This window comes from Sinocyclocheilus grahami, unplaced genomic scaffold, assembly GCF_001515645.1.
Source record: "Sinocyclocheilus grahami isolate Dianchi unplaced genomic scaffold, SAMN03320097.WGS_v1.1 scaffold48.1, whole genome shotgun sequence".
Classification (NCBI taxonomy): domain Eukaryota; kingdom Metazoa; phylum Chordata; class Actinopteri; order Cypriniformes; family Cyprinidae; genus Sinocyclocheilus; species Sinocyclocheilus grahami.
The window spans coordinates 1,912,359-1,933,245 of record NW_015505227.1 but is presented as its reverse complement, the minus strand read 5'-3'; the positions used below and the strand labels follow the sequence as shown (position 1 = coordinate 1,933,245).

The window sequence follows — 20,887 nt, the reverse complement described above, 5'->3', positions numbered from 1 at the left end:
TTCTGGTGATTATCTGAAAGGAAGAAGTCAAAAGCAGTTAAAAAAGCATTTATAGGTTTGCTGGGGTTGTAAAAACCAATGAACCATAAGTGCAGTAAAGTTGGGTTTTATGTTGGACATTCAGCGAATTAAGGGACTTTCTCAAAAGTGCATAAAAACAATAAAAAAGATACACATTCCAAGATTCGAAAACATGCAAACCATCATACAAATAAAATGTAGAAGTAAATTAAAACCATTAATAACAATCATTTTAAGCTGTGAATGGGATATTCACCATGAATTGTTACATTGATATTACATAGTACTCCAACATTTTCTTTTAACTGATAGAAGCAGGTGTTGTTATGACACCTGTAATACATTCAGTAACACTTTTAACACATCATACATGACTTGGATTTTGGAAAAGTCATTTTGTCTATTTTTAATGAATTTTTCAAAATTTCAAATCTATATAACTTCCTGGTCATGTGACCCGGAATGTCACACCAGTCTTAATATCTTCACAGACACCTGACAAAAATCTTACATGACTTTGATTTTAGAAATATGATTTTATCTATTTTTGGTGAATTTTTTTAAATATTCAAATCTATATAACTTCCTGGTCATGTGAGCTCATATTGCCACACCTACTGTATTGTATTAAGAAACATTCTAACTAACATTTTGAATAATTAATAGACAAATTTGAAAATGCCCTTACAGACAAGCTGATTTAATGGTTGTGGGAATGAATGGTATAGTGGACTATGCACTACTTTAGGACATTTGAGGCCTGTTGGCTCATGAGGGACCCAGGTTCCAGACTGATTGGAATATTGTCCTGATTTTATTCTCCCACTGTTGTTCCTGCATACACTCCACTCTTCTAAAAATAAAGAAAAACCCTTAAAAAAAAATGATGATGATCCAGGAAGTGGCAAATGACTGTGCAAGCTTGGTGTTTTTGCTTTGATCATCCTACTGAAAATTATCCAGATGTAGGCCTTGTATTTGATAAAACGTGATTTTCTCAGCTTTTTGCTCAAAATGTTGCTTTTTTTATTTTTATAAAACGTACCTACATTCAATTGTTGATAAAAAAAAAAAAAGAATTCTTGAAGCTAGAATAAAACTGATTTGTTTTTGTTTTGTTTTTTTGTGCAAAAGTAGAGGCTCTGTTCTTTATTTTGATTTATAAAAAAGTTAGTTCCATTCCTCTATTCTGATTGGTCAGCAGCTGTGTTTTCAGCAGGGCTATGACCGCTTCACCCAACGTTCTGTGTATCAAAGAGCAACACTCTTAGCAACATAAGCTATCAATAATATAGCATCAAAACGGTTTAATTTATTATGTATTTCGGCAGAGTTATCGGTTTGTTATTTATTTAATGAAGTATGAGTGACCCCTATACTGGCCTTATGTTGCATCTTTCATCTTTAATTTTGAGGCCCGCCCTTCCCCCGTCTAATAAACGCTTCTTATGCGGAGATGTGTTGATGTGTGTGCGCGTCTGTGTGGAAGCCCACAGTTTCCGAAGTGAGGAGGGAATATTACTGTATTTATTAGTTTTCTGTTTCAGGTATGATTCTGTATGTCCATCAGTTTACACTGTAGGTCTAATGATGCTTGCAAACTCGCGCTGTGCCGCGAATCGGTCTGTTTTAGAACTAAAAGACGGAAAACAGACGTTTTCTCACGCTGAGAGATAAGCAGATGTATGTGTGTGAGAAAATATCATATATGGCGTTAAAGAAAATAAATGACACAGCGGAAGATAAGAGCTCCTATTCTCTGTTTTTATATAAGCTCCATTAGATGAGGCATGTTCAGAATATTCTCTTGCCGTTTAGGCCTACTGTTGCTGTCAGGAACAAATTTTTTTTAGCGGGAGGACAGCATTTAACGAACTTGCTTCAAAAAAGTAACATTTCAATACATACATTTTTGGTTTTAATATTTTTTATTGTGTGGTAATCGTTTTATAAAAGCTTCCCATTGTACCTAACAACGCCCTTCAGCCATGATTTATTCAAGATACAGCACGGCCTCTCATACATTATTGCTTACCTATTGCATGTTCAGATATTCATTAAATAAAATATACTGGGGGCCATGACATTTTAGTGAAAATCATCAAAAATGCTGGAGGTGGCTGGCAACTTTTTTCAAAAACGCTGGCGGGGAAAGAGTTCATAAGTTTATTGTGGATTTTGCACTTTTGAGACACTCCCTAATTTCACGTGCCCAAGTGGGGATCTTTGTGAGGACTTTTTCTCTTCTGATGCTTAAAACAGTTACATCATCGAATAATATTATTATTAATTTTGATATTATGCTTTTAAATGTGATCTGAACGAGATACAGCATGGTCCGTGACTATTATGCGATAATTTAGCCTAATGCTGTAGAAAAGATCGAATGTCTGTCCAACATAAAACCAACTTCACCGCACCTGAACGATAAATATAAACCAACCAAAAATAATCCTAACAATTGAAAAAAAATAAACATAAATATATAAGAGCATACTAAATATATAACCAAAATAAAAAGAAAGAGAATGCTAAAAAAAATAAAAATAAAACAGTGTTTGGTAGCATTGTCTGCACCTCCCACACACTACGTGGCTCCAGGTGAAAATAACTTGTTTTTTTAACATTATCCCTTAGCAGGGTTGTTCAGTATGAGCTATTTTGCGAGGTACAGTCTACCCAAGGTTTACACTGACATCAAGAAGAAACTCATTCAAGCCATAGGCCTAAATCTGCTGCCATATCAGCACATTATTTCCTAGGTTTACAGACACCTGAGGCTACACCTGTCCAATGTTCCATCTGATCCACTGATCTATCATAGAGAACTGGATTGCTCTTAACATCACAAAAAGTGAAGCCGCCGTACGATTTCATTAAGAAACATTTCTTAACGAGTCACCGTTTTTATATCTTAAGTCCTACTGCATATTTTCACAACGCAAACAAAACTGATGTTTGTTTAAAGTCGGGATTTCCCCTGAATTTTTCCCTTCTATTTAAAAGTTCCGTTCTTATCAGATCGGAGGACAGAGACACACCTCAGCATAATGTAGGCTATCTATCACAAACGTCAATGTGCTCATTATAAAATCTGTTTACATATGTATGCTTGTGTAGGCTATGCGCAATTGCACATATAGGCCGCCTACCTTAATTTCTCCAGTCTTGTAGTTATTCGTTGTTTATGTAGGCTAATTATGTTGTGCTGTAACGTTGTCATTCTTACACTGTAAAAAAAACTGTTATTTTACGGAATTTGGGCATAACTTAGCGATCGGCTTTTTGCAAATAATTTTTTTTTTCTTCAACATTTTTCATATATGTCTGTGTGTTTTGTGGGGAATGTTGCTGTATGTGCATGATTACCATATGACCTTACATCAGTGTGTGATTACTGTCTGTATGACAGCTAATTCTTACACTGTAAAAAAAACTGTTATTTTACGGAATTTTACTGTTTTATTTTACAGTTTTTGCACGTGTTTTTGAAATACAGTTAAAAATTGTAAAATTACAGAAATAGACTGTAAATGTACAAATCCAGTGTAAAATCAAATTAAAAAAATGTCAATGTACATAACACCCCAAAAAATATTTTTTAAAGATTTTTTTCCACTTAACACCAATTTATTGGTGCGCTCTCTCTCTCTATATATACAGGTGCATCTCAATAAATTAGAATGTCGTGGAAAAGTTCATTGTTAAATGTGAGCCAAAATCATCACAATTAAAAGAACCAAAGACTTAAACTACTTCAGTCTGTGTGCATTGAATTTATTTAATACACGAGTTTCACAATTTGAGTTGAATGAATAAAATAAATGAACTTTTCCACGACATTCTAATTTATCGAGATGCACCTGTATATGCATATATAGCATTAATAATATAATATTTCATAAAATTGGTTGCGACAGTATCGATCCTAGCAAAAACCAGTGCATGCATGTCATTCCAGGATTCACATGATTTGCCTCAAATCAGCACAGATTTATCTTCTGCCAGCTGTAGCATTTGGACCAATCAGACACACAACTTTTTGTTATATTTAACAAATAATATCTAACGCCCCCTCACCTAACCAAAGGGCCAATTACGAGGGTCTATGGACCCTTCCCCCGAAATGCACCTAACACCTCAGAAAGGCAGAACAGGCCTCTGTTTCCATGGCAACCAATGCTGATATCACTGGTTTTATTGCCTAAAGGAATGCAGGCAGAGAAACTCCCTCATTTTCCTCATAAGAAAGACACATAATGCCCAGAGAAATGGACTGTTCTCTAATTAATTCATAGGAAAACCTTTCTTTGATTGAATACACATATCCTTCAGGTCATTGTGTATACCATTACTGTTCTTGTATATTTGATATAACATTTGGTATATGTACGTCATTGCGTGTTTGCGTAAAAGAGCAGGTGAATCCGTTTTTGATCCGGTTTGTTGAAACGTCCTACCCGAAAGAATCAATTCGACCAAAAGAAGAATCATATTTCCATACTACTGTCACTGACTGACCACATCTTCTTCCGCTTATCAGAGTAGTTCTGCTCAGTTTAGTGTTTTATTACGCATTTATTCCCACAGTATCGTTTCATAATGTGATATAATAATATAATAATGTTGAAAAGATGTTGCTCATCAGGAAATAAAATACACGCACCACAACATCATTCAGAGAAGAAACGCTGAACTGCGTTCTGAAAGTACAAATTAATTTACCCGCACATATCCTAAAACTAATCTTGTGCGACTGATCAGCTGCGATTCGGGTGATTTTAAGTCAACTAATTTCAGATCCTTTAAGGATTTACCTAAACACTTGCCTTTAAGGGACTTTGGCCGCTACAACTGGTTAAGACCTGCGGAGCACGGTTCCAGGTCCAGATTGTCATCAAGCACGGCATCCTTTTTTTTTCTTTTTTTTTTGAGTGGGTCTAGATTTCTCTGCAGTTGGTGGACTTTATGAAACGATGAATATCAGTTTATCCATTTACAAAATAAAATGTAATTTATTTTGCCTTTGTACTTTTGAGTTCAAAATACTATTTATTTAAAAAATATTCAGTAATTTCTTTCAGTCGCAAGTTACGGCCATGCTTAAAGGTGTGCTATAAATGAATGATGCTCCGAGTCGAGACTTGGACCCAGTATTCGTGACACCACAATCTAACAAGCAGATTTACATTATTTAATTAAAATACAATAAATTGTTTTTAGTAATAACATTTTATATTTAGGCTACTCACACCCTATTTTTTATTTGAATCGAAAGTAATAAAATTAAAACAGCCATGATTTATTCAAGATACAGCACGGCCTCTCATACATTATTGCTTACCTATTGCATGTTCAGATATTCATTAAATAAAATATACTGGGGGCCATGACATTTTAGTGAAAATCATCAAAAATGCTGGAGGTGGCTGGCAACTTTTTTCAAAAACGCTGGCGGGGAAAGAGTTCATAAGTTTATTGTGGATTTTGCACTTTTGAGACACTCCCTAATTTGACGTGCCCAAGTGGGGATCGTTGTGAGGACTTTTTCTCTTCTGATGCTTAAAACAGTTACATCATCGAATAATATTATTATTAATTTTGATATTATGCTTTTAAATGTGATCTGAACGAGATACAGCATGGTCCGTGACTATTATGCGATAATTTAGCCTAATGCTGTAGAAAAGATCGAATGTCTGTCCAACATAAAACCAACTTCACCGCACCTGAACGATAAATATAAACCAACCAAAAATAATCCTAACAATTGAAAAAAAATAAACATAAATATATAAGAGCATACTAAATATATAACCAAAATAAAAAGAAAGAGAATGCTAAAAAAAATAAAAATAAAACAGTGTTTGGTAGCATTGTCTGCACCTCCCACACACTACGTGGCTCCAGGTGAAAATAACTTGTTTTTTTAACATTATCCCTTAGCAGGGTTGTTCAGTATGAGCTATTTTGCGAGGTACAGTCTACCCAAGGTTTACACTGACATCAAGAAGAAACTCATTCAAGCCATAGGCCTAAATCTGCTGCCATATCAGCACATTATTTCCTAGGTTTACAGACACCTGAGGCTACACCTGTCCAATGTTCCATCTGATCCACTGATCTATCATAGAGAACTGGATTGCTCTTAACATCACAAAAAGTGAAGCCGCCGTACGATTTCATTAAGAAACATTTCTTAATGAGTCACCGTTTTTATATCTTAAGTCCTACTGCATATTTTCACAACGCAAACAAAACTGATGTTTGTTTAAAGTCGGGATTTCCCCTGAATTTTTCCCTTCTATTTAAAAGTTCCGTTCTTATCAGATCGGAGGACAGAGACACACCTCAGCATAATGTAGGCTATCTATCACAAACGTCAATGTGCTCATTATAAAATCTGTTTACATATGTATGCTTGTGTAGGCTATGCGCAATTGCACATATAGGCCGCCTACCTTAATTTCTCCAGTCTTGTAGTTATTCGTTGTTTATGTAGGCTAATTATGCTGTGCTGTAACGTTGTCATTCTTACACTGTAAAAAAACTGTTATTTTACGGAATTTTACCGTTTTATTTTACAGTTTTTGCACGTGTTTTTGAAATACAGTTAAAAATTGTAAAATTACAGAAATAGACTGTAAATGTACAAATCCAGTGTAAAATCACATTCAAAAAATGTCAATGTACATAATATTTTTTTAAGATTTTTTCCCACATAACACCAATTTATCGGTGCGCGCTCTCTCTCTCTCTCTATATATATGCATATATAGCATTAATAATATAATATTTCATAAAATTGGTTGCGACAGTATCGATCCTAGCAAAAAGCAGTGCATGCATGTCATTCCACTCGCAAATTACGCCTCGGATTCACATGATTTGCCTCAAATCAGCACCGATTTATCTTCTGCCAGCTTATTCTAAGCAGAGTCTCAGTAACTCGTGAACTAAGCAGCTGACTTAAATGAGGGGTGAGATGTCAGCTTCTTTATGTCTTTTCATGGTTTATGAAAATGATATGTTGATTAAAACAAGTTTATATATTTTTTATATAAAGCAAGTCTTATGGGCTTGGGACAACATTAGAATTGTTACCAATAGTACTCCAAGACTCTGTGAAGATATGAAGCTCGATATGTATACAGTGCGTGCTGTTTCACGGCCCTTGAGGTTGCTGAAGTGGTTTAGCTTCTGTTGCGATCAGTGGGTTACTTTGGAAATGTAATAGGTCAGATTACCCTATTAAAAATGTAATAAGTAGTGTAACTATTTCAATGACTTTATTAAAGTAATGTAACTGATTACAATTGATTACTTTTTTAAATTTCTAATGAATGTTTTCAATAAGTTAATCATTTTCAAACATTTAAACCAGGCAGGGTTAACCTTACAGTAGCACTCAAGTCTGATTACTACATGGATCACTGGAATCTAACAATGCCTTGGAAAAAACTTTTAATCTTAAAAAATAAAGCATATACATAAACCCAAATAGTAAATTAAACAGTTATTGAATAAGCATGTGTCCTATTCTGTATCCTAAACGCCTGAAACATACATTACCGGTCAAAAGTTTGGGATCAGTAAGACTTGTAATGTTTTTTAAAGAAGTCTCTTATGCATCAAGGCTGCCTTTATTTGATAAAAAATACAGAAAATCTTGCAAAATGTTATTACAATATAAAATAATGGTTTCTATTTTAATATAAAGTGACCTTTGGGTTACGAGTCCGACTCTCTAACCATTAGGCAACGACGTCCCCTACACTCTTAAAAATAAAGGTGCTTCACGATGCCATAGAAGAACCTTTTTGTCTAAATGGTTCCATAAAGAACCTTTAACATCTGAAGAACCTTTATGTTTCACAAAAGCTTCTTTGTGGCGAAAAAAGGTTCTTGAGATTACAAAAAGGTAATAAAGAGATGGTTCTTTAAAGAACCTTTGACTGAATGGTTCTTTGTGGAACTAAAAATGGTTCTTCTATGGCATCGCTTGAAGAACCTTTTGAAGCACCTTTATTTTTAAGAGTGTATACTTATAGTATAATATACTTTAAAATATAATTTATTTCTGTGATGCAAAGCTGAATTTCCATCAGCCATTACTCCAGTATAAAGGATCACATGATCCTTAAACAAGTTATATTGATAATTATTAGAATTATCAGTGTTGGCAACAGTTGTGCATCTAAATATTTTTTGGGAAACTGTGATACTTTTTTTCAGGATTCTTTGATGGATAAAAAGTTAAAAAGAACAGCATTCAAAATATAAATCTTTTCTAGCAATATAAATCTTTGCTATCACTTCTTATCAATTTAACACATCTTTGCCGAATAAAAGTTTTAATTTCTTTAAAAAAAAGAAAGAATAAAAATGTACTGACCCCAAACTTTTGAACTGTAGTGTATACTGTTAGAAAAAAAATTCAGTTTTAAATAAATGCTCTTCTTTTTAACTTTTTATTCATCAAAGAATCCTGAAAAAAAGTATCACAGTTTCCAAAAAAATATTAAGCAGCACAACAGTTTCCAGCACTGATAATAAATCAGCATATTAGAATGATTTCTGAAGAATCATGTGACACTGAAGACTGGAGTAATGATGCTGAAAATTCAGCTTTGATTACAGGAATAAATTACATTTGAATGTATATTAAAATAGAAACACGTTATTTTACATTATAATAATATTTCACAATATTAATTTTTTTCCCGTATTTTTGATCAAATAAATGCAGCCTTGATGAGCAAAATAAACTCCTGTAAAAACACATAAAAAATCGTTCTGATCCCAAACTATTGACCGGTACTGTAGGTGTCTCACATTTTAGAGCAGTCAATGTAATTATGAAAGAAATCAATTAAATCTGTATGTGGGTGTGTGAAAAATTCAGATGTAACCCCCTTTGTAATTGTTTTCATAAGTAACTGTAATTTAATTGCACATTTTTTCTCAGTAACTGTAACTGATTACAATTACATTTATTTTGTAATTAAATAACATAATTCCGTTATATGTAACTGGTTACTCCCCAACACTGGTTGCGATGTGGGAGCAGGAGGAGTCAGGAAGGCACTTGGCATACTCCACCAACTCGTAAGACTCACGGATGTCCGAAAGGCCGAGCCAGAATACAATCCAGCAACCATTTACAAAACTGCCATCACAGTGCTTGAAGAACCTGAGGATTTGAAAGCAGATAAGACATTAATGACTGGGAATCACAACAGGGCAACGTGGAGGACAAAACACACCAGGGATTGATGCGGTTTGTAGCGCGAGATCTCCAGAAGAGCTTGCCCAAGTCCTGACGAATACACTCCCACAAGATCTGACCGGTTCCCTGGCCTTGTTTACTGCTGCTGACCACAAATTTGTCCAGGTATGGAGTGCCGCTGTTCACAGGCTCTGTGGTGATTATAGCAGCCGCACTGTACCTGCTACAGAACGCAAGTGCAGATTCATTAAGCTCATATTCCAGAAGCAGAATACTTTAAAACTATGTCCCTGGTTCACCACAAGCCATTAAAAACAGTGCAACTGCGGCATGTAATGGAGTGTGTTTGGTATGCTGTGTCATGAGTGAGTTGTGTTTAACCATCAATCTTGTTTGTCACATGAATGTCTGTTTAGAACATGCCTATCAATGTGCTGCATGTGATTGTACATGACAAAATCATAAAATACAAATTTATATGAACCTTTTTTGCATGTCAAAGTAATTTTTTATACGCCTGGTAAAATTTATTTGTGCAAATTCATCCAGGTCTGAAAATATTAGTAACTTATTTTTTAAAATGATTCATTTCATAAATTGTAGCTAATCTTCAGTCAAATAATTTAATGATAACTTGTGAGAATGTGATCACAAGCATTGCTTTCAAAAATACAATTAACAATAATAATACTATTTATGTTAAATATTAAACCTTGTCCTCACTCAATTATGTAAATATTACATTTCCTATTTATTTACTCTCATTTCCCAAAGATTCAACTTTCTGGTTACAGGGAGCAATTTGTGTCACTTTTGACAGGTCTTTTTTCTTTGGCTATAAAGAATAAATAAGGCTTGACATATATAAACAAAGACAGGTAAATGGAATGCAGCCTGCTCTTAAAGGGGTCATATGATGCTGCTAAAAAGAACATTATTTGGTGTATTTGGTGTAATGAAATGTGTTTATGCGGTTTAAGGTTAAAAAAACACATTATTTTCCACATACTGTACATTATTGTTTCTCCTCTATGCTCCGCCTTTCTTAAACGCATAGATTTTTACAAAGCTCATCGGTCTGAAAAGCGAGGTGTGCTCTGATTGGCCAGCTATCCAGTGCGTTGTGATTGGCCAAATACCTCAAGCGTGTGACGAAAACGTTACGTCCCCTACCATACTGTGATGCCCTGTCCGGCTGGAGCGACTTATAAGAGCAATAATAACTATATATATTCTTCTGGATTTAGTCTGTCTCAGTTTGTTCTGTTTCTTCATGTCGTTCCAGACAGACTGGGTGATGTGAGATCAGATCTCTGTGTGGAGCACTGGCTGTCGCCGGACTCCTAAACATACAAATATCTCACTGGATTATTGCAATTACAATTAATGACAAAAGGAATGTTTGGAAATGTAAACTGATATTTCCTACTGTCACAGTACAGCAAAATACTTTTTTCTTTTTTGTTAAAAATACTAATGTGCCTAAGACTTTACTTGTAATTAGATTAAATTACATAACTCTCTATGGGATATCATCATTTATAAATGACGCTAAGAAAATTGTATTTTAAAATACAATGTTAATGTTCAACCAACACAATTTTATTTTAGAGATGTCAAATGACATCCCCTTCAACCAGTACATTTTTTATTTATTAGCCATGTGCTTCACATTTTTGGTAACTAAGTAGTAAAGGAGACATTAGCACATGTTAGGTCGCATTCTCTCAAGGCTCCAGAGTGAGCTCGTTTTAGACTAGAAAATACATATAAAAGTTATAAAAAATATAATTGTACATTCAAATATGTTTTCTAAAGTTTTTTGGTCATTTTTAATGCACTTTTATAAAAACAACAACTCAGAGACCAACAAATCTGAGCTTCATGTACAAAGTTCTTCCATATTTTGTGTAGCTGGCACTATTGACCAGCATTGGCGGGCAGTATAATAGCCTTATGATTTAGGTTAATTTTTGTAAGATTTTTGGAAGATGGAGAGACAAATCTGTACTTATTTCAGAAAGTATTGATGATAGTGATTATGAGTGCATCAGAAAATCAGGTTGTAGTAATAAAACAAATTGTTGAGGACCAAGGAGGATAGAAGCAATGAGGGTGAGAGCAGTGATGAAGAATAGGTTGTTGTGGAAGTCAGGCATTTGGGTACATTATTGTATGCCAGTTTGAAAGATGTGATCCATACAACAACCAGAGGTCAGGAAAGATGCCAATGTCTATTGGCATTACTATACTGACAGACAGCGATGCTCCAATGATAACTGCACAAGTCAACATCTACTTACGTGTGGGTTGTGTGGGGTACACTGAAAAAGAAGAGTCTTGTTGACTTTCATTTGTGCTACAATAATTGATTTGAAATTCTAAGATGAAGCACAATGTTAAAGTTGTTTTGTGGACATTCACACAAAGACTAGTCATTAGTACGGTGGCCGAGAAGTGCAAAGCAAATCACAATTCTGAAAACAAAATAACAAATTACAATGTAAATAGCATATTGCTAAAAATACTGCTATTTTCACTTAGTGTAAATGGAATCCATTGCTAATACAAGATTTGGAAAGGGGAGAGTAAAAAAAAAGTTTGGCAAAAGGTGGGATCGAACTCGGGTCGATCGTGTCAAAAAGCCAAGGGCACACACTTATCCAACTGCACCACTGGAGCTGACAAAATACAGCTATATTTAACTAAATGTAAATAGACAACCCCTATTTTTTATTCCATAGTAAGGGCAATTCATACAATACATTTAAACTGAGCTACTTTAATACCTTCTCCGAACTTTCTACCACGACTCTGCTGTTCTTCGGCTGGTTCTTCCCTGTATACGTTGATTGACAGATGTCTCGTCCAGTCAGCGGTGAGTAATCCCAAACCAATGGCGCTGTCTCAAACTATACCTACCTCTTCCGGTTTGTCTGGTTTGTCGTTGTGTTTTCTGACTTGTAAATTTGTTTTTGGATTTGTCGTTGTGTTTTCTGACTTGTTATTTTGTTTTCGAATTTGTCATTGTGTTTTCTGACTTGTTATAATGTTTTCTGAATTGTTGTTGTGCTTTCTGAATTGTTATTTTGTTTTTTAGACTTGCATTTATGTTTGTAATTTGTTATTTTGTTTTCAGAATTGTGATTTGCTTTGCACTTCTCGGCCACCGTAGTACATTAGTCAGGTAGCTACACATTTGACCACTGGATTTACAAAAATCATTTCAGGTTTAAGAAGTGTTTCAACTTTGCATCAACTACTGATGAACACATAATTTTTATTTGAATTATCATTCAGTAGATTATTTAACCATGTATTAGTATGTCTTGTCATCACAGACTTGAAGCGGATAAGTAACACTCGATAAATAAATGACAGAGTATATATTTTTTGTCTCATTTGTTTGATTGGATTCTACTTTCAGGGCTTGTGTGACAATCTGAAGATCTTTTGTGTCATTTATGAGTTCTGAAGGGTTCACAAAGGCTGCATTTGTTTAATCAAAAATACAGTAAAAAGTAATATTGTGAAATATTACTACAATTTAAAATGTAATTTATTGTTTTGATGGCAACGCTGAATTTTCAGTAGTCATTACTCCAGTCTTCAATGTCACATGATTCTTCAGAAATCATTCTGATATACCGATTTGCTCAAGAAACGTTTCTTATTATTATAAATGTTAAACAGTTGTGCTGCTTAATTAATTTTTTTATGAACAGAAAGTTGAAAAGAACAGTAACTGACCCCAGATGTTGAAATGGTAGTATATATGTAACACTGGGCAGTTAGTGCAGGTAAACCTTACACCCTGGGCCTCAATACACACACACACACACACTTATTAATAAAATTATATAATACAAATATTTCTGTTAGTCATATTCACATCTTGCCCCTACCTTGTGGTTTTGGTTGCGGATGCCCCCTGAGCTGTTCAGGAATATGACTTTAAGAGGATGCAGTGACTGCGAGATGGCTGCTGTCACCTGGATCGGACTGAGGACAGAAGAGCGGCCAGCTTCATCGCGGCCCACTGGACAGACCAACGGAATGACTCTGCAGTCCAGAGCCCACTGCAGAAGAGCCGAGTCCACAAGAACTGGGGGACCACTGCTGGTATATTATTTTTTATTCCATAGTAAGGGCAATTCATACAATACATTTAAACTGAGCTACTTTAATACCTTCTCCGAACTTTCTACCACGACTCTGCTGTTCTTCGGCTGGTTCTTCCCTGTATACGTTGATTGACAGATGTCTCGTCCAGTCAGCGGTGAGTAATCCCAAACCAATGGCGCTGTCTCAAACTATACCTACCTCTTCCGGTTTGTCTGGTTTGTCGTTGTGTTTTCTGACTTGTAAATTTGTTTTTGGATTTGTCGTTGTGTTTTCTGACTTGTAAATTTGTTTTTGGATTTGTCGTTGTGTTTTCTGACTTGTAAATTTGTTTTTGGATTTGTCGTTGTGTTTTCTGACTTGTTATTTTGTTTTCGAATTTGTCATTGTGTTTTCTGACTTGTTATAATGTTTTCTGAATTGTTGTTGTGCTTTCTGAATTGTTATTTTGTTTTTTAGACTTGCATTTATGTTTGTAATTTGTTATTTTGTTTTCAGAATTGTGATTTGCTTTGCACTTCTCGGCCACCGTAGTACATTAGTCAGGTAGCTACACATTTGACCACTGGATTTACAAAAATCATTTCAGGTTTAAGAAGTGTTTCAACTTTGCATCAACTACTGATGAACACATAATTTTTATTTGAATTATCATTCAGTAGATTATTTAACCATGTATTAGTATGTCTTGTCATCACAGACTTGAAGCGGATAAGTAACACTCGATAAATAAATGACAGAGTATATATTTTTTGTCTCATTTGTTTGATTGGATTCTACTTTCAGGGCTTGTGTGACAATCTGAAGATCTTTTGTGTCATTTATGAGTTCTGAAGGGTTCACAAAGGCTGCATTTGTTTAATCAAAAATACAGTAAAAAGTAATATTGTGAAATATTACTACAATTTAAAATGTAATTTATTGTTTTGATGGCAACGCTGAATTTTCAGTAGTCATTACTCCAGTCTTCAATGTCTCATGATTCTTCAGAAATCATTCTGATATACCGATTTGCTCAAGAAACGTTTCTTATTATTATAAATGTTAAATAGTTGTGCTGCTTAATTAATTTTTTTATGAACAGAAAGTTGAAAAGAACAGTAACTGACCCCAGATGTTGAAATGGTAGTATATATGTAACACTGGGCAGTTAGTGCAGGTAAACCTTACACCCTGGGCCTCAATACACACACACACACACACTTATTAATAAAATTATATAATACAAATATTTCTGTTAGTCATATTCACATCTTGCCCCTACCTTGTGGTTTTGGTTGCGGATGCCCCCTGAGCTGTTCAGGAATATGACTTTAAGAGGATGCAGTGACTGCGAGATGGCTGCTGTCACCTGGATCGGACTGAGGACAGAAGAGCGGCCAGCTTCATCGCGGCCCACTGGACAGACCAACGGAATGACTCTGCAGTCCAGAGCCCACTGCAGAAGAGCCGAGTCCACAAGAACTGGGGGACCACTGCTGGTATATGCAGACAGAGAACACACAGACTCAGTGAGAGAAATAGGAGACTCCATTATCAGCCCATTATCACTTGGTTAAAGTGGCTGCTAAACTGCTCTCATCCTGAGTGTGCTGCAGTTGTAAGAGGGCCTCTGAGCTAAAGAAGGGCATCACATTGGCTGAGTTGTGCTGAAGTGCTTCTGTTAAAGCCTGACAGTGTTTCACCATCATAGTCCTGGCGAGGGAGGATTCAGTCCCAGTTTTGGCGCTGTCCTCTTCCTCTATCTCTACGCAATCCCATCACCACCACAAGCTTCATATTCATTCACTGCAGGAGCTAGGGCGCAAAAGCCAGACTCTGAACCATTTCACGGCTATCAAACACGGAAGTGCCAACCTGCAGACAAAGCAAAAATCAGCTTCAGACTGTACATAAAAATATATATTGAAAATATATTTAATAAAATTTTTATATAAATTAAAGTATAAAATAATTTTTAGTTGTAAACATAATAAAGATTATTTAATTAATATCTTACATTATGTTTTACAATTTATTTGACTTTTTTGAATTTTTTTTTTTAGTTTAAAGGGGTCATATGATGCGATTTCAATTTTTCCTTTCTCTTTGGAGTGTTACAAGCTCTTGGTGCATAAAGAAGATCTGTAAAGTTGCAAAGACTAAAGTCTCAAATGCAAAGAGATATTCTTTATAAAAGTTAAGAGTCAACCTACCTAAAACGGCTCGTTCTAACACGCAAGACTTAAACTACTTCAGTCTGTGTGCATTGAAATTATTTAATACACGAGTTTCACAATTTGAGTTGAATTACTGAAATAAATGAACTTTTCCACGACATTCTAATTTATTGAGATGCACCTGTACCTACGTCACGATCTGGGAAGATTTGCTTAACGCCGCCCAAATGTTCTCGCAAAGAAAGAAGGCGTAACTTTTATTCTCGCTGTAGTATTGTTGCTGCCGCCACCATGTCATGAAGGCGCTGTGTTTCGTTGTGAAAGCAAAACTACTTTGGTTGGCCTTCCAAAAGAGGACGATATCGCTTCGTCATGCCTAGAGCTGATCCGTGCTGGTTGCTGAGGAAATACATCAACTTCGCGCTGTGGATCGCCAGATCGGCTTTCACCGTGGACGAAGCGGAGTCCAGCCCGGGGTCATGACATGTGGTTGCCGCAAGCCTGCCAGACGCTCCTTCGTAGAATCCGCCGGCCGCACCGTTCTCAAGCTCACCGGCCTACGCTCACTCAAGCCGGCCTCCACATACTCTAGGCCGCAGCTTACTCAAGGCCGCAGTGTGTGATGCAGTGTATTTCGGTGTGAAAACGAAACTACTTTGTTTGGCCTTCCAAAAGAGGACACGGCTAGAAATCAGTGGTTAAGTTGTATTTACAACACTGTTCCAGAACAGTTCAACCCAAATATTCAGATGTGTGCAGCGCATTTCCTGATCCTGGAAGAGTACAATGCCGGCTGCTCTGACTCACAGACTGTAAGTACATTTTTTATATTTAAAGAATTTGCCACTGATGATACAAACGTGAGTTTTTTGGGCAGTGTAGAGTAGCGCTTGTTGTTTGTCATTTCTCCGATCACAAATGCAGACATGGTTTTATGTTTACGTGGCGCGATGCAACGCAATGCGTAAAAAGACAGTATAAGTCATTATAATCCGTAATTATGTCCCCACTGGATGCAACAAATGCCTCGTTTATAATGGTTTTTAATGTTTTTGTTTCATCGCTCCGGCCGGACAGGGCATCACAGTATGGTAAGGGGCGTAACATTTCTGTCACACGCTTGAGGTATTCGGCCAATCACAACGCACTGGATAGCTGGCCAATCACAGCACACCTCGCTTTTCAGACCGATGAGCTTTGTAAAAATCTACGCATTTCAGAAAGGCGGGGCATAGAGGAGAAACAATAATGTACAGTATGTGGAAAATAATGTGGTTTTTTTTTTACCTTAAACCGCATAAACACATTTCATTACACCAAATACACAAAATAATGTTCTTTTTAGCAACATCATATGACCCCTTTAAGTACATTTTGATATTTGAAATGTCATGACCCCGAGGAACAGTTTTTTTTTTATAGAATAAATACAATCATAATAAACATAACTGTTATTTATCATTTAGACTAGTCAGAAAGAGTCTGCTTCTTTAAGGCTATTAAGTGGTCAGATATCTGCAGTGTAACCTACCTAACAGTTCATTTTGTTTGACCAGTGTTCCTGAAACAAAAAAAAGGCTCAGTTGTCTACAGAGTCAACAAAACAAAAACGGATGACAGAAAGGATTTGTACACTCAAGCAATTTGGGCAGCAGCCTGGATGAATAGTCAGCAGAGTCTTCACATAAATGTTCAAATTCAGCTTCTGATTAAACCAGGTTACAATGTACAAACCCAATTCCAAAAAACACACAGTGGTAAACATGGCCTTGTCCCAACTTTTTGGAGATGTGTTGCTGCCATGAAATTTTAAATCAACTTCTTTTTCCCTTAAAATGATAAATTTTCTCAGTTTAAACATTTGATATGTCATCTATGTTGTATTCTGAATAAAATATTGAAATTTGAAACTTCCACATCATTGCATTCTGTTTTTATTCACAATTTGTACAGTGTCCCAACTTTTTTGGAATCGGGTTTGTACAAATATGCCACTTTAAAAATGTTGATTTAAATTTTTTGTTTTAATGTTAATGTTTTTATTTATATGAATATTTATTACAAATGAATTGATCAATAATAAATAATCTATATGAATAAATTTATATTTAATATACACTTATAGTTGATAAAATTATAATAAAATAACATTCCTGCATCAGTATACTATTAGCCTATATAAATATAGAGTTGTGGAACAGGCTTAAAATTTTATTTTATTACATGTACATTTAGTCATTTAGCAGACACTTTTATCCAAAGCGACTTACAAATGAGGACAATAAAAGCAGTCAAAATCAACAAAAGAGCAATGATATACAAGTGCTATCACAAGTCTCAGTTAGCTTAATGCAGTACACGTAGCAAGGTTTTTTTTATTTTTTATTATATAGTAAATAAAAAGAAAAAAGATAGAAGCTATTAAAATGGAAACTTAAAAACAATGAGACTTTAAAAACAATATTTATATTTACATGAATATTTAAAAAAAATAATTGATTAATAGTTGTTAATAATACGAGCTGTAAAATAGGCTTAAATTGTTATTTTATAAAATAAAAAAGCGACAAAAACCATGCAACTTTAAAAACAATATTTATATTTATAAATATAAATATATTTTACAAATTAATTAATAAGAAATAATTCACATGTATAAATTAATATTTAATATATACTCACTGTATATAAAATTGGAATAGCACATGAGATATTAGTATTATAAACATTAAAATGTTATTTTATAAGCTATTTATAAAAAATAATATAATAGGTTGAATATATTAGGAGGAATTTATTAAAAAGTATAAATAGCCTATATAAAATAAAAAAATCTTAATTATACTTCAATTATGTCAATTATGTTTATTTTTTTAAATATAATTTATTTAATGGTATTCTATGTGTTATCTTTGACTAATATTTAAATTAGTTTGATGATCTGAAACATTAAAGTGTGACAAACAGGAAGGGGGCCAACACTTTTTCACACCACTGTATGCATACACACACATCGTCACCCCGTCCCTTCGCCAGGCTCCCGACAGGAGTGGGTGTGTGAGAGAGGAGAGGCGCAGAATCATCCAGGTCTGGCAGCATGTGATGAGGCACACCTGAAGCGAATGGAGCCTCATCACCACCGCTGTTAAAATGCCGAGCGCGCCTCTCCTCGAGAGACTAGTCTCTTCCCCCGTGCATGCACGCTGGTGTCCTCGTGGGTCCAGGAAGGGTAGGTAAAGGGACTCCCGCACCGTGAGCTGCCGGACCCGCGGTTTGGACGAGAACCGCACCCATTATACGGCCGTCGGGCCAGGATGCCGGCCCGTCTAGTCACTTCAAACGCCAAGGGCAAAGAGAAGGATGAAGCCGCTGGAAGAAGCCGTCGCGCCCCGGACCGGAGAGGGGAGCGCGTGTGGCCGCCGGACTCCGCCCCTTACCTGGACCCAGGGGCGGACTGGCCGTCGTCCTGGCTGGTTCATCATCAAAGAAAAAGTGTCCGATAAAGTGACGTTGACTGCCGACAAAAGGGGGCGCTAATGCAATCTATTTTTGCTTAATAAGAATCCGAAACTGACGTGAAGGAGAGTGGGCTCGTGATGGCAAGCAAAAGACATGAAAGACAAAGGCGGTTAGGAGAAGCTAAAAGAAAAAAAAGCGAACAGTTACATCAGGTTACCTTTGCCGGCCTCTCACACTATAGAGCATGTAGCCTATGAGCACTATATTAAAATCCCAGGACACCTCTAGTCCGAACGTTCACTGCTATTTACTACTTTGCATTGTCTGGCATGAATATTCCATTCATTCATAGAGACAACAGCGATTCTCCAACGGGTTACATTTGAGAGATATTGAGTTAGAAAATAGAGTAAATGAAGTCGCCTATAAGGTGATAGCCTAAGTCTGATTAACATCACACACACACATATGAATACTGAAACTGAAGAATTCTGTTGTTTCAGGTTTCTAGATTCTATAGGTTTGTTTATCATTGACATACATTTTGCGTTCTGCTCTTTTTATGTAGATTTCAAGTATTTTAGTTCAAATGTATACGTTAATGCTTGTCAGAATACATATTTTGCATTAAAACTCTGTATTTTTCTATTTTTTATTATCTGTGTTTTTGTTCTGTCACTGTCATTCTGTTACACTGTGGAGCTTCTGTCATGAAAACAAATTCCTCGTATGTGTAAACATACCTGGCAATAAAAACTCAAGATTCTGATTCTGATTCTATTTTGCATTTACAGTACTGATAATTAGGGGGTAAAATGAGCTAAAATGTTAGGAAATTAACCCCAAATAATCATCATATATAGACAGAGCTGGGTAGATTACTTACAAATTGTAGCATAATATACCTGTACATACAACTGTCTATTGTTATATACCTGTACATACAATTGTCGATTTGTATATTTTTATTCCTTAGTTACTTGTTCTATTTTTCTATTTTTTATTATCTGTGTTTTTGTTCTGTCACTGTCATTCTGTTACACTGTGGAGCTTCTGTCATGAAAACAAATTCCTCGTATGTGTAAACATACCTGGCAATAAAAACTCATTCTGATTCTGATTCTGATTCTATTTTGCATTTACAGTACTGATAATTAGGGGGTAAATGAGCTAAAATGTTAGGAAATTAACCCCAAATAATCATCATATATAGACAGAGCTGGGTAGATTACTTACAAATTGTAGTAGACCGTTACTGATTCCAAAATCCATGACAAAAAATATAGTTGGTGGTAACGCAAACCATTAGTCTACATTAGGCTGCTCATTTTAGGTAATATAATCAGACTACTTTTTAATTACTTTTGACCTAACTCGTTTATCACATTGACTTAAATAGGATAATCTTGTACCATATCAATATAAATATGCAAAGAAAAAGAAAATATATTAGGCCTACATTCAGGGCCGGATTTACGCATAGGCATTCTAGGCACGTGCCTATGGGGCCCAAACACAATGAAGCAATATATAATATTTTTTGTTATACTATGGGCTATCTACAAGAGTAAAAGAACCAAAACACCAGAAGACATTGAGAAAATAAATATAACAAACAATAGGGTAAAATATGACAAACTATTTCCATGTTTTCCACCTTTTTTTTATGTATGGAAATCAGGCTTTCTTTCTCCCGTGCTCTCACAGACGCAGACACGAACAGAAACTTCTTGTCAGCGCTGCACCGCAAATTGATCAGTAAAATAGTTTTGCAGCTGACAAGCTATGACATTTCTCAGTAGCGAGGTTCTTGAAGCAGTTCAAAGATTCACTATTAGTAGACGCTATTTTTTTTGACTGATTGCAAGGGCTTATTGTTTCCAAACAAATAATTTTT

At 35.4% G+C, this 20,887-nt stretch overlaps 1 pseudogene; it reads right to left on the bottom strand.

The window, feature by feature from the left end:
- Nucleotides 1–9,057: 9,057 nt before the first annotated feature.
- LOC107582923 (N-acetylglutamate synthase, mitochondrial-like) lies at nucleotides 9,058–19,010 on the bottom strand (annotated as a pseudogene).
- Nucleotides 19,011–20,887: the final 1,877 nt, after the last annotated feature.